Source organism: Electrophorus electricus, unplaced genomic scaffold, assembly GCF_041902795.1.
Source record: "Electrophorus electricus isolate QZ-2024a unplaced genomic scaffold, ASM4190279v1 Scaffold125, whole genome shotgun sequence".
NCBI classification, from domain to species: Eukaryota; Metazoa; Chordata; class Actinopteri; order Gymnotiformes; family Gymnotidae; genus Electrophorus; species Electrophorus electricus.
In genome coordinates, this window is record NW_027658407.1 from 188437 (window position 1) to 205688 (window position 17252).

The 17252-nt window shown below is 40.9% G+C and overlaps 1 pseudogene; it reads left to right on the plus strand.

The window, feature by feature from the left end:
• Positions 1-10801: 10801 nt before the first annotated feature.
• On the plus strand, positions 10802-15709 carry LOC145654139 (NLR family CARD domain-containing protein 3-like; annotated as a pseudogene).
• The last annotated feature ends 1543 nt before the right edge of the window (positions 15710-17252 follow it).

Genomic DNA, 17252 nt, shown 5'->3' on the forward strand with positions numbered 1-17252 from the left:
AACAGGACTACGAATACCTGCCTGACCCCTCTGATCTGTTTGATTTCACTATAAAACCTCTTGCAATTGGATCCTCTTCCTTGTATGTGTGTGTGCAATCATAAACACAGAGAAACCAGTAGTTAGAAATAATGACTCCAAACAAGGATCAGAGCCCTTATACTGAAATAATCAGAAATGTCTTATGTTGGGTAAATTATATTATACATTTTATTGTCTAGGACAGCACTAGTTGCATCACTTCCCTTTCTAAACCTTAGTTTAGCTCCTTAGTCTGAATATAAACATGAACAAAGTAAATAAACATCAAATTCAGAGTGTGAGATTCAATAGAGTCAATTCAACTTAAGGAACCATTCTTTGCATCCAGACTAAACCTAGTCTTAATCTTTAGAGTACTGGTCCATTATATCAGATGAGTTGTGAATCAGGTGTATTTTTAGTATGTTAAAAACACTAAACTCCGCCCTGCACCTGGTCTGACTGAATGAAACGTCGGGTTGCTACCTGGAACTGCTGCTTTCTGTTCTCAAGCTGTAGAGTGAGTTTGCTCACATCAGCCTCCAGATTCTTCAGCTCTGACCTGCTCTCTGCTAGCGCAGCATCTTTCTCAGCTAGATCCTGGATGTAACCTTCCAGAATGTCATGCAGCCCCTGCTCACACACATCAACAATCACCCTCATAAATGCACACACCCCCTGCTGCAGTGTTACTCCCTGCTGCCCCCCCCTGGTGTGATGAGGAATATTGGTGCAGAGTCCTTCTCTTGCAGGGGTCAGAGTTCAGGCAGGGGTTAAATGAGGCTCTATAGGTCTTTTGTATTAAGAGCATATTTTTGGACGCCTGTTTTTACCTGTAGGTTGCCATGTGTTTGGAGACACCCACCTGAATCTGTTTCTCTTTGTCCATCAGGACCTGTTGGAGGTCGTTTTTACTGGCCTCATGATTGATTTTGGTCTCCTGCAGCTCAAAGTCTTTCAACTCCAACAAGTTCTTCAGATCCTAAATAGCGAGAGAGAGAATACATAGAGTACAAATATACTAAACATTTAGTACAAATGGATTTCCCTATATAGTATACAATTTATAATTTTTAATGTATTCTCATAGCCTAATTAAAACATTAAAGTTTTTAGTGTCTTAAAGTAACAGTTTAATAAGCATACATGTATGCAGGAACATGCACCTGCACACACATACACACTCACACGTATGTCATCCTCTCTCAGGGTGGTGAGTGTGGAGTTGTGGGCGTGGCCAGGCTGGTGTCCACTGCTCTGATTGGTGCTCCTGTTCCTCAGCTGATTGATTATGGTGTTCTGAGCCTTGAGCTCCCCCTGCAGCTGTTCTATGTACCTGACAGCCATCACACACACACTCGATTAGGCTACATTTTATTTCACATGTTCATTTAGAGCTATGAGATGGACTCTCTGCACACAGATTCATCTTGGAATTACATTCCAATTACATGGAACTACATGGAGAAACTCCACTGAAATCACTGTGACATTAGAATGGTGTGTGCCAGCTCAGGACTAGGTACTATAATATAATTGTCTTTTGCTAAGAATAAAAAACAAAGCATTTCTAAGGATAATTTCTTCTATAATTAAAGTACAGCGATTTACTAGCTAAGGATTATTATTGTTTAATGAAGGCCCTAAGGTTTAACTTAAGTGGTCAGAAATTAGCATTTAAAATGGAAATATGTCAAATAATTTTGTTGTTTTGATGTGGTTGTCCTGGAGAAACAGCCCGAGTTTCTAACTGGGAAATCTTCCATGAACAATGTTTCTTATCAGAATTAAATATAGGCCTGTACCGACCTGTGCAGCTCTTCAAAAGTTTCCTTTGATTGGCTCTGATCCTCAGAGGGCGGGTCTTGTAATGTGTAGGCTTGTAGCTGGTTCTCTAGCTGTAGGCGGAGCGTCTTCTCTTGATGGAAAAGCGCTTCCATCTTCTCCAGTTCCTCTCTGCACCTGCTCAGCTCCTGACAGGTGGATGAAGAGCATTACGTGAAATGAAGAAATAATTCAATTCAAGACACGTGTCTGGTCCTGCTACTGCAGTAGCAGTTAAAACTATTCTGAAAAGGAAGAGAATAAAGAGGCTTGGGCAGAATAATTTATGCATTTGAGAAGGTCAATTTATTGCCTTTTCAAGTTGTATTTAGATTTTTTAGCGCCCTCCATTTATCTAGGTGCGGAGTGTGATTAACAAGTGTCCCCAGTCTCGTCCGCTCAATTAACCGGCTCTGATTACAAAAACTAGACTCGGGTCTCCTCACGTCTAAGTTTTGCTGCGTCGCCACTGGGAAACGCTCCTCTGCCGCGTTGTAAATCTGTTCTGTACAACTGCTGCACTTCTGCGAGCCGCCCTCATACTTGAGGAAGCATATACGCATACGCAGGTTAAAGTTGTCCTTCTGCAGCTCGGATATCGTCTGGATTAAAAAAAAGAGCAAACAGATCGGATGGATGTTCAGACAGACAAATATTATATTTTCAGCTTGGCAGTAAAATTGCATACCTGCGTCATTTCTTTTAGTGTCCACGTTTTGTTCCTGGTCAACAATTTCCCATGTTGAGGAAAACTCATCATGTTTCTCTATTGATTTAATTTGGCCTTTCACGATCGTTCCTGAATCCAGGGGATACACGGATACTATAAAATATTTTAGATATTTCTATAATTAACGGCGCACTTAATTTAATGATATAATAAATAATGCAAGTAATATTGATACTATTGCTGAAAACTATTAGAATATCCAATAATTCTGGTCGGACTATACCTTGAAAATCACCTTGTCCTCCTTCAGAAAAGCATGTAGGTATTTAGTGTGTTGGAACGCTTTTAAATAACTTACACTTTCCTTAGGTTGTGATGTCATAATTACATTAATGCGTCTTAGTGGAACAGTTCGCTGACGCAGTAACGCCAGCAGTGGCAATTTGACTTTAAGTGTCTGCCTTTTATCAAGCAGTAAAACCATTGTCATGCCTCTGATAAACATGATCATGAAGGAGACGTAACGGAAACCACAAGGTGGTCAATTTCAGAGCTACAGATATTAGTGGTAAATAATGTGGCTAATGACTGAATTTGTACTCTACCAAAGTTGGTTACTAACACTAAATGATAGCAGATTGGTAATTTTCCTTTATATAGCAGAGCATATTACTGTAAGTTCAAATCATATTATTTCTTTATCTATTTGAGCAAATTCCACAGTCATACATATTATACAGTATAAGAACAATATGTGTTAAATACATTCATATTTTTGTTTTGTGAAATGGCACATAATATTATGTATATGAATGTGCCGCAATTATTTTAAAGTTCTAACTGTTTTATAATAACATTTGTATCATGATCATGAATGACTTTCCTTTTCATTCACAGTTAATAATAATGAAATTAAATAATTGTGTTCTTGTGCGCAAGAACACAAAAACATTCGCGAGCGTACAGTATGTGTTTGTGTGTGCAGAAGAGCAAGTTTGTGTAAGAGCAGGATATATCTAAACACGTGCAAGCAGTTTTGTAGCAGAGCAAAGTAAATGTAAGCGAGAGCAGAGCAAATATGAGTGAGCACATGTAGATTTTGCATGCGAGCAAAGGAGATCCGTGAATGCTGCGAGTTACACGTCAATACTGTGTGAAAAAAACAAAAAACAAAACAGATGTTTGATTTTGCGCTTTTGCCAATTAATGCAGATTATGTCCCTTGTGGTGTTTTGACCTTTTATTCAGAATTTTTGTCTGAAGTCCCTTAAAACATTCACTTATGTCTACAGCTCCATCATAACCTTGACCTTAGATGTTACCTACTAGTAAATAGATCTGCCTGATTAACGTCTTTGGCTCGTCTTCTTCTCAGATACATGTCTTGGCACAAACTAAACGTTCACATACTGTCTTATACCACTACATCACTGGGCATATGCTCTGGACATGGCGATCAGCAGAGGAGAGACCCAAGATACCATTTTAAAATGGTTAATTCAAACACTCAAAATGGTTTGAACTGTCATCTCAGGCGAGTGTATGCTAGAAACGAAACTTAATGACAAAAAATAGTCATTTTATATAGAGTTTGTGAGCACAGAATAGGTATTACACACAAACTAATAACCTGTCTCTCTCTCTGTGTGTGTGTGTGTGTGTGTGTGTGTGTGTGTGTGTGTGTGTGTGTGTGTGTGTGTGTGTGTGTGTGTGTTTGTGTGTGTGAGTGTGTGTGTGAAAACCTAAGTAAACGTCTGCTCAGAACAGCTGTGCTGTATAAGCTCCATGACAAACAAAATTCTCCCACAGTCAAAATCCACTGGTAATTTACTGTCACTGTTCTACGCTATTCTGTGTTATTTAAATACAGTTCTATACTGTAGCTCTGATTTCTCTCTCCCGCAGAAGGTTGGATAAAGTGTTGTGACTGGTCACAGCAGTCCGGCCCCTAAAAAACAATTATCCTTGACAAAACCGGTTCAGTCCGGTTTAACGCGAAAGTGAAATTTTTGTGCTCCATTTTAAGAAGCGGAATGCAAATATCTTTAGAAAACAAAGCCGTTGAGTATCTGAATCTGAGCTGTCAATCAAGAATTATATGAACTTATACTACTCAAAGAACAAGTTCTTAAATTTAATATTAACAGAATTGAATATTAACGAGGTTAATGTCTGAAAACGTAAAGCTTTTAGCCGCTATTCTGTTGCAGTAGGTGTCTTCGTTTACGCGAAATAGAGCAATAGAACTGAGGTCGTCTGATTCAGAATAACCAAACTAAAGTCGTTCTAGGCTCATCTAAGAAATTGTTCCGAATCAACATGTTTACATGAACTGTATAAAAAGTACTAATAAACGCACTATATACTTCATATATTTCTATTTTGTCCTCTCCGCAGAAACAAACTGCGCAAATAGAACAGGCGTCGTACTGCAGGAAGTGTCACAAATGTCTCGGACTGTGAGCCAGTAGATCTAACAGTAAGTGTTTAGGTGTCCAACTAGATGTAGACTAGTTGTTTTATCAGGCTAAGACCGTGCTGTTTACACGATCATGTCGTAATTAGACTGACAGTGTGAGGTTAGTATTGTACCAGTAGTGTGCATGTCAGTGTAACTAAAGAAGTAATATTTATAATATTTATTAGTAATATTATTAAGTGATATTTCGACACTGTTTCTTTGTATGACAGTGATTGAGTTAGTCTGTGACCCACTATGCACTTATAGAACACATTTTTCCTGCCTCTGTCTTCTTTTCCACTTTGGAGTGATACTGTTCACTACACCCACGTTTTTGAGTTTGTTTTAGTGCTGTAAGATTACAGTTTAAACTTTATGCATTATTTGCTCATTTTAATAAACTATATTTTGTACTTATAAAGTTAGTAAAGGTGCCTGTCTACACCAAAGCTCTTAAAAACATGAATGACTGTTTCTCTTTTGAGAACATTAAGCGAGAAAATACTGTAATGTTTCGCTTATAGGCGCATTCCGAGCTAAAGCGTGAATGTCTTGGTCGTGCTTCGTTAAAGCGCGTGAATGTCTTGATCGTGATTGATTAAAGCGCGTGAATGTCTTGGTCGTGACTCGTTAAACGGAGATCTTGGCTGCAGTTCGGACTGTGAACCAGTAGATCTGACAGAACATGTTTACACGTCCAACTCGGCTACGTGTTTTGAACTGGCTAAGACAGTGATTTTATACGATCGTGTGTTAGTTCAACTAACAGTGTCAGACTACTATTGTACCAACGGTGCGCATGTAAATCTAGCTAATAATTTATGAAGTTCTGCGCTGTTTATTTGTGTCACAGTGATTTGGAGTATGCACTTATTATAAAAACACATCTTTACTGCCCTCTTTTGCAGTTTAGCCAGGGCTTTAGCCTGGTAGTGATCTTGACACTAACATCTCTGTGCTCACATGAGGATGTTTACATTTGCATTTATAAAATTTAGCAGACACTCTTATCCTGAGCGACTTACAAAGGTGCTTTATTTATGTTTTTTGTAGCGACACAACAAATCACTTCTGTAAGTCTCTCTGGACAAGGGTGTCTGCCATATGCAGTAAATGTAAATATTGTAATTGAATATGTGTTCTGATTATTAATCTGCATGTGCGTGTTTGCAGGTGTACAGCTATAATCTGTAGGAGGAGACATGACCTCCAAAATACGTGTCTCTGGGGAACAGCACACACAGAAAAGAGACAGGTGAGAGAACATAAATAAACATACTTGCAGTGCATAGGTTTGTGCACTTATTTACTTGGGATATCTGAATAAATCTATATTTATTGCATTTAGTAGATGTTCTTAGCCACACAGACCTCTTAAAAGTGCTTTGATATCCATTCACAAAACCCTTGAATAGTACCAGCAGGTAACAATCTTAAATCAGATACTGCCAGAAATAGTTGTCTCTACTGAGACAGAGACACAATGCATAATACAAAGATGAAAGATAAGTATAAACTTCAGAAAGTTTAAGACCAGCTTAATGTAATGTAAAGTTGCTCTCTGGTATAACTCTGGTCAACTTGAAGATCACTTAGTAAATAACAAGAAACATTAGTATTTTGGCATTAAAACAATATGTTTTTAATTGTGTATGTTAGTCTGATACAGGGTAAGAGATCAGACTCCCCGGAACCCAGCTGTGTGTCCATGAAGAGTGACAAGTCGATGGACCCTAAACGTCAGTTCAGAGAGGGAGTGTGTCCTACTGAGCTCAGGTAAGGATGATGTAGGGAATGTGATTGTTCTACTGAGCTCAGGTAAGGATGATGTAGGGAATGTGACTGTTCTACTGAGCTGAGGTAAGGATGATGTAGGGAATGTGACTGTTCTACTGAGCTCAGGTAAGGATGATGTAGGGAATGTGACTGTTCTACTGAGCTCAGGTTAGGATGATGTAGGGAATGTGACTGTTCTCCTGAGCTCAGGTAAGATGGAGTCCTCCACTTACACTTCAGAGAGGGAGAGTGTTCTGATGAGAGTTGATGATCTCCTGGTTTAGGACAGTGTTCCTCACTCCCAATCCCACCTGATCAAACTCACTCAGCTCATTATGAAGCCCTTCATGAGCTCCATCAGTTCATCCATAGTTTTAGTTTTGAGGCCATGACACTAAAATATCTGCCCCTACAGAGACCAATCTTAACTTATGGATAGAGAGAAGACCTGCATCAGAAGACCTAAGTGTATGGGTGGAGCAGTATGGATGTAGGAGTTCAGCTAAGTAGGGAGGTGCAAGACCATGCAGAGCTTTGAATGTAAGCAGGACGAGTTTATACTGAATGTGTTGAGGGACAGGGAGCCAGTGTAACTGATGTAGAATTGGGGTGTTGTGGGCTGACATTTTTTAACATCTAAGAGAATTCTGGGATGTAAATGAAGAGAGAGTTGCAGTAATCAAGATGGGATGTGATGAAAGCATGAACCAGAGTTTCAGCACCTTGTCTGGAGAGCATGGGCCTAAGTCTACTGATATTGTGACTGTAAAAAAAAAGGCATTTTTAACCATTGACATGATGTGGGGTTGAAAGAGTAAGGAGTACACCAAAGTTCCAAAATGCAGTTGATGATTTGACCAAGACCCATCTAGACTGAGTTTAAAATCAGTTAATTTAGCGATTATGGATTTAGAACCAATAACTAAAATTTTATTTTGTAAGGATTTAACTCTAGGAGGTTTATGTTCATCCACTGTTTGAGATCTTTGATACAAGAGAGTAAAGCAGGAAGTGGTAAGGTAGTGTTACCTTTGGTGTTACTATAAATCTGAGTGTCATCAGCATAACAGTGGAAACGGAGACCATGCCTGCGGATAATCTGACCAAGGGGCAACATATCGATTAAATAGGAGAGGACCAGGCACCGATCCCTAGAGAACATCTTGGGTAACGATAACAGTGTGTGATTTGTGTTTACCAAGTGTGACAAAATGTGATCTATTAGAGATATAGGAGATAAACCATTCTTGAACTGTATTAGTTATCCCAATGTCTGAGAGGCAGCTGATAAGTATGTTATGGTTTAATTGTGTCAAACACAGCACTTCTATCTAGAAGATCTAGAAGGAGGAGAACACACAGGGCACCAGAGTCAGTAGAGAGAAGGGGATCATTGAAACCATGTAACAGGGCTCTCTCAGTGTTGTGCATAGTATGGAAGTCAGATTGGAAAGGTTCAAATAGATCCTGAGTATTTAAGAAAGATTGCAGTTGAGAGGCTGGAACCCTGATTAGACAGGGGAGACTGGAAATGGGTCAGTAATTATCAAGTAGTGCAGCATTTAGTCCTGTTTTATAAAGAATGGCAGTTAAAGCTGAGGTTTTGAGAGCTGTAGGGACAGAATCCGAAGGGAAGCATTAATGAGAAGACATGGGAGAAATAGCAGAAGAACACTTAAGAAGAGGAGTTGGGGCAGGATCAAGCTGTAGGTAGATGAGCTGGATTTAGTTACAGTAGTAATGCTGTTACCGAACATTGCTGAGCTCCTCTTTTAATGACAAGACAAAAACAAACTCTCTTGATTACAGTTTAAGTTTCAAGTTTGGTTTATTTGTCATGTACATAGATAACTCGCAGTGAAATGGTTTGAGAGTGCTCTGTCCAAACTGAGGGAAAAAAACAGGGGTACATAAGGAAATATCTCTCTCTCTCTTTATCTCTCTCGCTCTCTCTCTCTCTCTCTCTCTCTCTCTCTCGCTCTCTCTCTCTCTCTCTCTCTCTCTCTATATATATATATATATATATATATATATATATATATATATATATAAAACAATGTATGTACAATATATGTATAATATGTTTATCAGGCTTTGCCAGAAATGTAGCACAAATGTTTAGTCCGTGGATCAGTGTGTGTTTACATGTGCACATAGTCTGGCTAATATTATTCTAGAACACGTGTTTTAATCAGCCTAAGCTTAGGTCAACTAAGACACTATGTCACACTATAACAATCAGACTGTAATATTAACATGATCATATCTAAGTAAGACAGTTGTAGACTAATATAAGATCATGGGTGTACATGTAAACATAGATAGTGAGGGGTTAACACTTGTGTAACAGTTGATTAATCTGCTTGTATTATTCCTAGAAATACAAAAATCTTGGTGTTATCTTTGATCCAGAGCTCAGATTTGATCAGCAAATCAATTCTGTTATTAGGAATAATTTTTACAAGTTCAGAGAAATTTCCCAAAATCAAATTCTTTGTTCATGCTTAGGAACAAGTCATCTACTCACTGGCACTCAGAGTTGTTCAGATCAGCTGTTGGCTGTTCTAAAATCTCGGCTGAAGCTGAAGTGTGACTGTGTCTGTTCCACAGTCTTGACTGAAGCTGAAGTGTGACTGTGTCTGTTCTACATTCTCGACTGAAGCTGAAGTGTGACTGTGTCTGTTCTACAGTCTCGACTGAAGCTGAAGTGTGACTGTGTCTGTTCCACAGTCTCGACTGAAGCTGAAGTGTGACTGTGTCTGTTCCACAGTCTCGACTGAAGCTGAAGTGTGACTGTGTCTGTTCAGTTGCAGCACTGAGGCTGTGGAACAGTCCTTCTCTGAATATCAGCTCTGCTCCCTCTTGTGCAGATTTCAAACACTTCTTTTTACTCTGACATTTTCATTTCTCTGTCCATGTTTATGTTTGATGGCACATTTCCTTTTGTTTTACATTTCACAGGTTTTTGTTAAGATATTTTTCCTAACTTTCCACAGCACTTTGATCATTGCTGTTGTGGTAAATGTGCTCTATAAATAAAATGTACTTATTTTCTAACAAATCATCTTGTAAAGGAGCCCTTTTGTCTGTTTTGCTTTCCCGTGTCGTCCTTTGTTTATTGTTGCATCTGTGTGTTGTCCTTCTCCCTGCTCCTCCCACCATTCCTGCCACTCCCCAGCCTAACTCCACCCACCATTCCTGCCAAAGCCCCAGCCTAACTCCTCCCACCATTCCGGCCACTTTCCAGCCTAACTCCTCCCACCATTCCTGCCACTGCCCAGCCTAACTCCACCCACCATTCCTGCCACTCCCCAGCCTAATTCCACCTACCATTCCTGCCACTCTCCAGCCTAACTCCACCCACCATTCCTGCCACTCCCCAGCCTAACTCCTCCCACCATTCCTGCCACTCCCCAGCCTAACTGCTCCCACCATTCCTGCCACTCCCCAGCCTAACTCCTCCCACCATTCCTGCCACTTTTCAGCCTAACTCCACCCACCATTCCTGCCACTTTCTGACCTAACTCCACCTGCCATTTCAGCCACTTGTCCTTAGTCTCTGCATTGTTCTCTTCCCAGATTCCTCCATGTATATACTTCTCCTGTTTCCTGTCTTCCTGTTCTTGTTTGTTGACCTTTGTTTTCTTGTGGCTGAGTGTGTTTAGCACATTTGCTTTACTTTCACTTTCTATTAAATGCCTTTTTGAGTTTCTACACTCACACCTGCATCCTGATCCTTTCTGCTGCCGCACACCAGGCAGCATCACAGATCTATTATGAAATGCAGAAACACAAGTGTTGATAATATATAATCTTGTATAATATCTACTTGTCTGTATAATCATGTGTTGTGCAGGTATGAATGTGCTACATATTCCTCCATAAAGCTCTGTTGTGTTTGTCCACAGTGTACAAAGAGAAAAAGCAGAACTCACCTACAGAAAACAATTGGAGTCCATATTCAAGGTATGTAAGTGTGGGGGTGATTTCTAGTATATTTGGGTTTTAGGATGTAACAGAAGTAATAAGATTACTTTTTCCATTAAGTAATGAGTACAGTAATCCCATTACAATTTTAGATAAGTGATGAGTAATGCATTACTTTTTTTAAGTAACTACCCAAACACTGCCAGAATGTTCTCCATCATGAAACAAAATCATGTAGTGATCTCTCTCTGTAACATGGTGGTGTTTTTTTGATTGTCTGTTGCTGTTTATTCCTAACCAGGAGCTGGAGCACAAAGTCGTCTCTCCGGTGAAGAAGGAGCTGAAGAAGTTTAAGAAGCTGCTGAGTCCAGATTACCCAGCATGCTCTGAGAGAGAGATGGAGGATGAGGAGGATCAGAGCAGTGCCAGAGAGGGGGCGCTGAAGATCACACTGCATGTGCTGGGGAACATGAACCAGATAGACCTCGCTAACACACTACAGACCAGTAAGAGCTCTGGATCATGGCTTTATGATGACAGTATCACTATAACTAAATTTTGTCCTCTGTGTTTGTGCAAAGTGTTTCATGGTTTTGATAAATGGTTTTGATAAACTTCAACATCAAAGATAACAAGAAAATAAAATATTTGTGATCATGTTCTTCTGTTTATTAGAGCTATTCTCTGAATATCAACGAAATCTCAAACACAAACTAATGGATACATTTAAAATAATTAATGAAGGAATTTCCCAACAAGGAAGCTCAACTCTTCTGAATGAGATCTACACAGAGCTCTACATCACAGAGGGAGGGAGTGGGGAGGTCAATAATGAACACGAGGTGAGACAGATTGAGACAGCATCCAGGAGACCAGCAACACAGGAGACACCCATCAAATGCAATGACCTCTTTAAAGACAAACCCATCAGAAGAGTGCTGACTAAAGGAGTTGCTGGAATTGGGAAAACGGTCTCTGTTCAGAAGTTCATTCTGGACTGGGCTGAAGGAAGAGCAAATCAGGACGTCCTCTTCATATTTCCACTTCCTTTTAGGGAGCTGAATTTGATGAAGGAGAAAATGTTCAGTCTGATGGATCTGCTTCATCACTTTTTCCCAGAAACAAAACAATTACAATTAATACACTGTGATGCTTACAAAGTCATTTTCATCTTTGATGGTCTGGATGAGTGTCGACTTCCTCTAGATTTCCAGAACAATGAGAACTTGTGGAATGTAACAGAGTCGACCTCGGTGTATGTGCTGCTGACAAACCTCATCAAGGGGAATCTGCTTCCCTCTGCTCTCTTCTGGATAACCTCTCGACCTGCAGCAGCCAATCAGATCCCTCCTGAGTGTGTTGATCAGGTAACAGAGGTACGAGGGTTCAGTGACCCTCAGAAAGAGGAGTACTTCAGGAAGAGAATCAGTGATCAGAGCCTGGCCAACAAAATCATCACACACATGAAGTCATCAAGAAGCCTCTACATCATGTGTCGCATTCCAGTCTTCTGTTGGATTGCAGCCACTGTTCTAGAGAGAATGTTGGGTGAAGCAGAGAGTGGAGAGATCCCCAAGACTCTGACTCAAATGTTCACACACTTTCTGATCTTTCAGATCAAACACAAGGATAGAAAGTACCATGGAAACACTGACACTGATCCTCAACAGACTAAAAAGACAATTCTGGCACTGGGAAAACTGGCTTTCCAACAGCTGGAAAAGGGCAACCTGATCTTCTATGAGGAAGACCTAAGAGAGTGTGGCATTGATGTCAAAGTAGTGTCACTGTACTCAGGAGTGTGTACCCAAATCTTCAGAGAGGAGTCTGGGCTTCACCTGGGGAAGGTGTTCAGCTTTGTGCATCTGAGCATTCAGGAGTTTCTGGCTGCTTTATATGCATATCTCTCCTTCATCTCCAAAAAGAAAAAATGTGTTGAAACAGCAAAAGAAAGGTCTCTTTAAAAGATCAACCATGTCTGACTTCCTTATGAATGCAGTGGACAAGGCCTTACAGAGTGAGAATGAACATCTGGACCTTTTCCTCCGCTTCCTTCTGGGTCTCTCACTGGAGTCCAATCAGACTCTCTTACAAGGCCTACTGACACAGAGGAAAAGAAGCTCTCACAGCAAAGAGGAAACAGTCAACTACATCAAGGAGAAGATCAGGGAGAATCCCTCTCCAGAGAAATCCATCAATCTGTTCCACTGTCTGAATGAACTAAAGGATCATTCTCTAGTACAGGAAGTCCAGACATACCTAAGCAGAGGAGGTGACCATTGTCTCCATGGAGCCAGTCTCTCTCCAGCTCAGTGGTCAGCTCTGGTGTTTGTGTTGCTGAACTCAGAAGAGGAGCTGGATGAGTTTGACCTGAGTAAATATGACCCATCAGAGGAATGTCTACTGAGACTGCTTCCAGTGGTCACAGCATCCAGAAAAGCTGTGTGAGTATTTTCATTCATAAACACATTACTGCACTGGTGTTAGTACATCATGATATCCATCATAAGGTACTTTTGTTAATTTGTAAGTGTTTCCTAAACCCCTTTGTAACTAATGTATCATGTACCCTAATTACTATTTAAGGTGTTAGCTGAACCACTCAGTAATCCTAAAGAATTTACACACACACACACACACACACACACACACACACACACACACACACACACACACACACACACACACACACACACACAACCATCTCTCTTTTACCCACATTAACATTCTCTTTCACATTTTCACAGCCAGTTATGGAAACAGATGCAGGCCAAGATGTAACATGTGTAAAACATAATAAATTTACCTGAATTAATTATAATTACAAAGATATTAGAGTAAATTCTGTTGTGTAGCCCAGTGTAGGTGAGAATGTGTAACTAACTTTAGAAAATTACTCATCTGAGTTGTATTTCTGAGCTGGTGTATGCAAAGTAGTCTTGTTTTTTTTTTCCACTTTTCCTGAACATGTTTCTGTTTCTGTGTGTCTGCCCTTTTTACCAAAGTCTGCTGTTTGGTCTTCCTAGTGCTGACCTTTGCCTGTTAACACTGTTTGCTTTTTGGACTGTGGACTGGTTGTTGTTCCTCGTATTTAAATGAGACTTTTTCCCATTTTATACAAACCAGCGCTGGACTCTGCTCCTGCCCTCCCGCTGACAGTGAGAACAAAGATGAGCACAGCAGTGGGGGAAGATGAGAACAAAACTACATAGACCAGAGTTTGGACTACAACTCAGAATAATGGGTTCAGTCTTCTGTATATGACCCATAATAGTCCACATATTCAAACCAGCTGATGGACAAACCTGAAAACATAAATACCTGTTGTGATGGTGGCGGCACAGAGGAAGCGAAAGGCAAGGTTGAGCCAAAGTGCTCTTTATTCTGCATTGTCAATACGTGAAAAACCACAACAAATTATCAACGATACTCAGTCCTAACACTCTGTGTAGCGATGTACAGGGTGGAAGTGAGTAGTCCGGCGTTCCACTAATGTGCAGCGCTTTCTCTCAGGACCTGTGAGTTTAAATAGAGAGAGAGAACACGGGACAGGTGAAGGTGATTAGTAGGCAGGGGACTGGGAACAAGGCAGGGATGTAGTGCGCTCCCTAGCAGGAGTGGGCGTGTCCCTCCTTCTGGATGCCCGGCCAACCGTGACACCTGGCAAATATAAGCAATCCCTTAAAACTGTTTAAAAAAAGAAATGACAGGTCTTCTCTCTGACTAGTCACTGTTGTGTCTGAAAATAATCATAGTTTACTAAGCAAGTCTTTACTAAATAAATAAATCTTTATTTATTTATCTTTGATCCATGTTTATTCAGTGAATACATGGTAATATTTTACATTTCCCTTGTTCAAGATTATTGAAACTGATATTGAAGGCCTTGCATAGTGTGTCTCTAAAAGAGCAACTTTGTTAAAGAGTAGCTTCTCGTCTTCTATTAATATGAGCTCCTGGCTGCACCCACAAACGCTGCTCTCTCAGGCTCAAGTGGTGATCTTCAGCTGGGTCCTGCCTGAGACACCCAGCAGATGCAGCAGGACTAGAGCAGGTGAAGGGTACTGTGGAGAGACAGGCTGAGGGGATGGAGATGGACATTCTTCTCCACACACATCAGTTCCTCCTCTTATCCTAAGAGACACTGATGAGCCAGTATATCCAGGGCTTTCTCCTCTTCTGGGGTTTGTGTGGATATCACTCCCCACTGCTCAGTGTGAACTGCCTGCACTTAATCTCTGCACAATATCATCACACTGCTTCTTTCTCTGTTACACAAACTAACAGTTTTGTTCAGTTTCCTCCACAGGAATATGGAACTCCATGATTATAAAATTGTATTCACCCTTCTGTGATGTTTAACAGGTTAAGGAGGATGCGGGGACGAGGCACGTTAAACATAACATACATTTTAATCATAAGCACAACTCAACACACACAAACACACTACATAGGTCAAACACCGACAACCTTGACGATACGACACGAGACTTATATACACTCATGACAATTACACACAACAAGGATCAGGTGCACAACACAAGAGGGCGTGGCAATACGGACAGACACGCACACGCACACATTTGAGGGGTTAGGGGCTGTACCATGACACTTCTGTCTGTCCTCCAATACTTTAGTGTCTGAATCAGTGGCTGTTTATACTGTTAGTGTCTTTGATCAGTTTATAGTAATTCAGTTTGCACTGTCAATGTATTGTTTGCCTGTTGACTTGTGGGACTGTTTCCAAACTTAGTGAGCAGTGGAGCTAACAAAGAAGCAGTTTTAATTTGTTTATTTTCTTGTTAACAGTGCTCTGAATTAACACACCTCACACACAGTGTGTCACCCCCCCCCCCAACACCACACATTGTAACTTTTTGTGTGTGTGGTTGTGTGGGGGTGAGGCAGTGTGATTGTGATTATGTGTTTGCATTTGTGTAAGCATGTGTGTGCGCACATGCTCATTAGCATAGGGTGTGTGTGCGTGTACTGATCTGTAAATGTGAGGGGTTTTTCTCCTTCTCTCTGCAGGCTGGATAACTGCAGTATTACAGATGAAGGCTGTGCTGCTCTCGCTTCAGCTCTGAGGTCAAACCCCTCATCACACCTGAGAGAGCTGAATCTGAACTTCAATAAACCAGGTGACTCAGGAGTGAAGCAGCTCTCTGCTCTACTGGAGGATCCACACTGTAAACTGGAGAAACTACAGTGAGTTACTGATTTACTGTCTCTTTATATATACACACACACACACACACACAAGCACACATACATACACATACAGTCAAACCCAATATCCTCGCACACATATGCGCACACTCAATATCATCAGTCAGTATCCTCAAACACACACGCACAAATACACACTGTCATTAAGCTCTCTCTCTCCCTCTCTCTCTCACACACACAAACACACAGTCAGTATCCTCTCACGTGTACACATTCAGTATCCACACAGACACACACATGCACACACAAACATGGAGTCAATATCCCCACACACACAAATACATACACACAGATATAATTGCTATTACCCTCTTCCTCTTTCTGACACACACATTCCATCACTGTATTAATTAGATTCACATTTACTCACTCACACACTCACTCACTCATTCTCTCTATATACACACACACCATCACTGCATCACTATCACAACATGTGTATGTATACTGATCTGTAAGTGTGAGGAATTTCTCCTTCTCTCTACAGGCTGTATAACTGCAGTATTACAGATCAAGGTTGTGCTGCTCTGGCTTCAGCTCTGAGGTCAAACCCCTCATCACACCTGAGAGAGCTGAATCTGAACCACAATAAACCAGGAGACTCAGGAGTGAAGCAGCTCTCTGCTCTACTGGAGGATCCACACTGTAAACTGGAGAAACTACAGTGAGTTACTGACTTTCTCTCTCTCACATACACACAGGCACACACAGACACACACACAGTCAATATCCTCTCACTCTCACACGCAAGCACACACACACACACAGCATGAGAGGATGTTGTCAGTATCCTCTCACACACGCTGTCAGTATCCTCACACACACACACACACACACACACACACACACACACTCAATATCATCACACTCACAGTCAGTATCCTCATGCACACGCGCGCGCACACACACATACCATCAGAATCCTCTCACACACACACACACAGTCATTATCCTCTCTCACTGACACACACACACACACACACACCTTTCCGTAACACCCCTCCCCATACACAAACAACAAAACATGCCCAAAACGTCAACATCTGGAAAGAGCATCTGCCACTACATTTTCTGAACCCTTTTTATGTTTGATGTCAATATTAAACACTTGTTTAATCAGAGACCAACGCATTAAGCGTTGATTGGCATTAGCCATATTCTGCAAGAACACGAGCGGATTGTGATCAGTGTATATGGTAATGGGGCCCGGACGACCACCAAGGTACACCTCAAAATGTTGTAACACTAGGAGGAGCGCAAGGGCCTCCTTCTCAATAGTGCTATAGGCCATCTGATGTTTCACAAACTTTCTAGAAAAATTACAAATAGGGTGATCTAGACCTT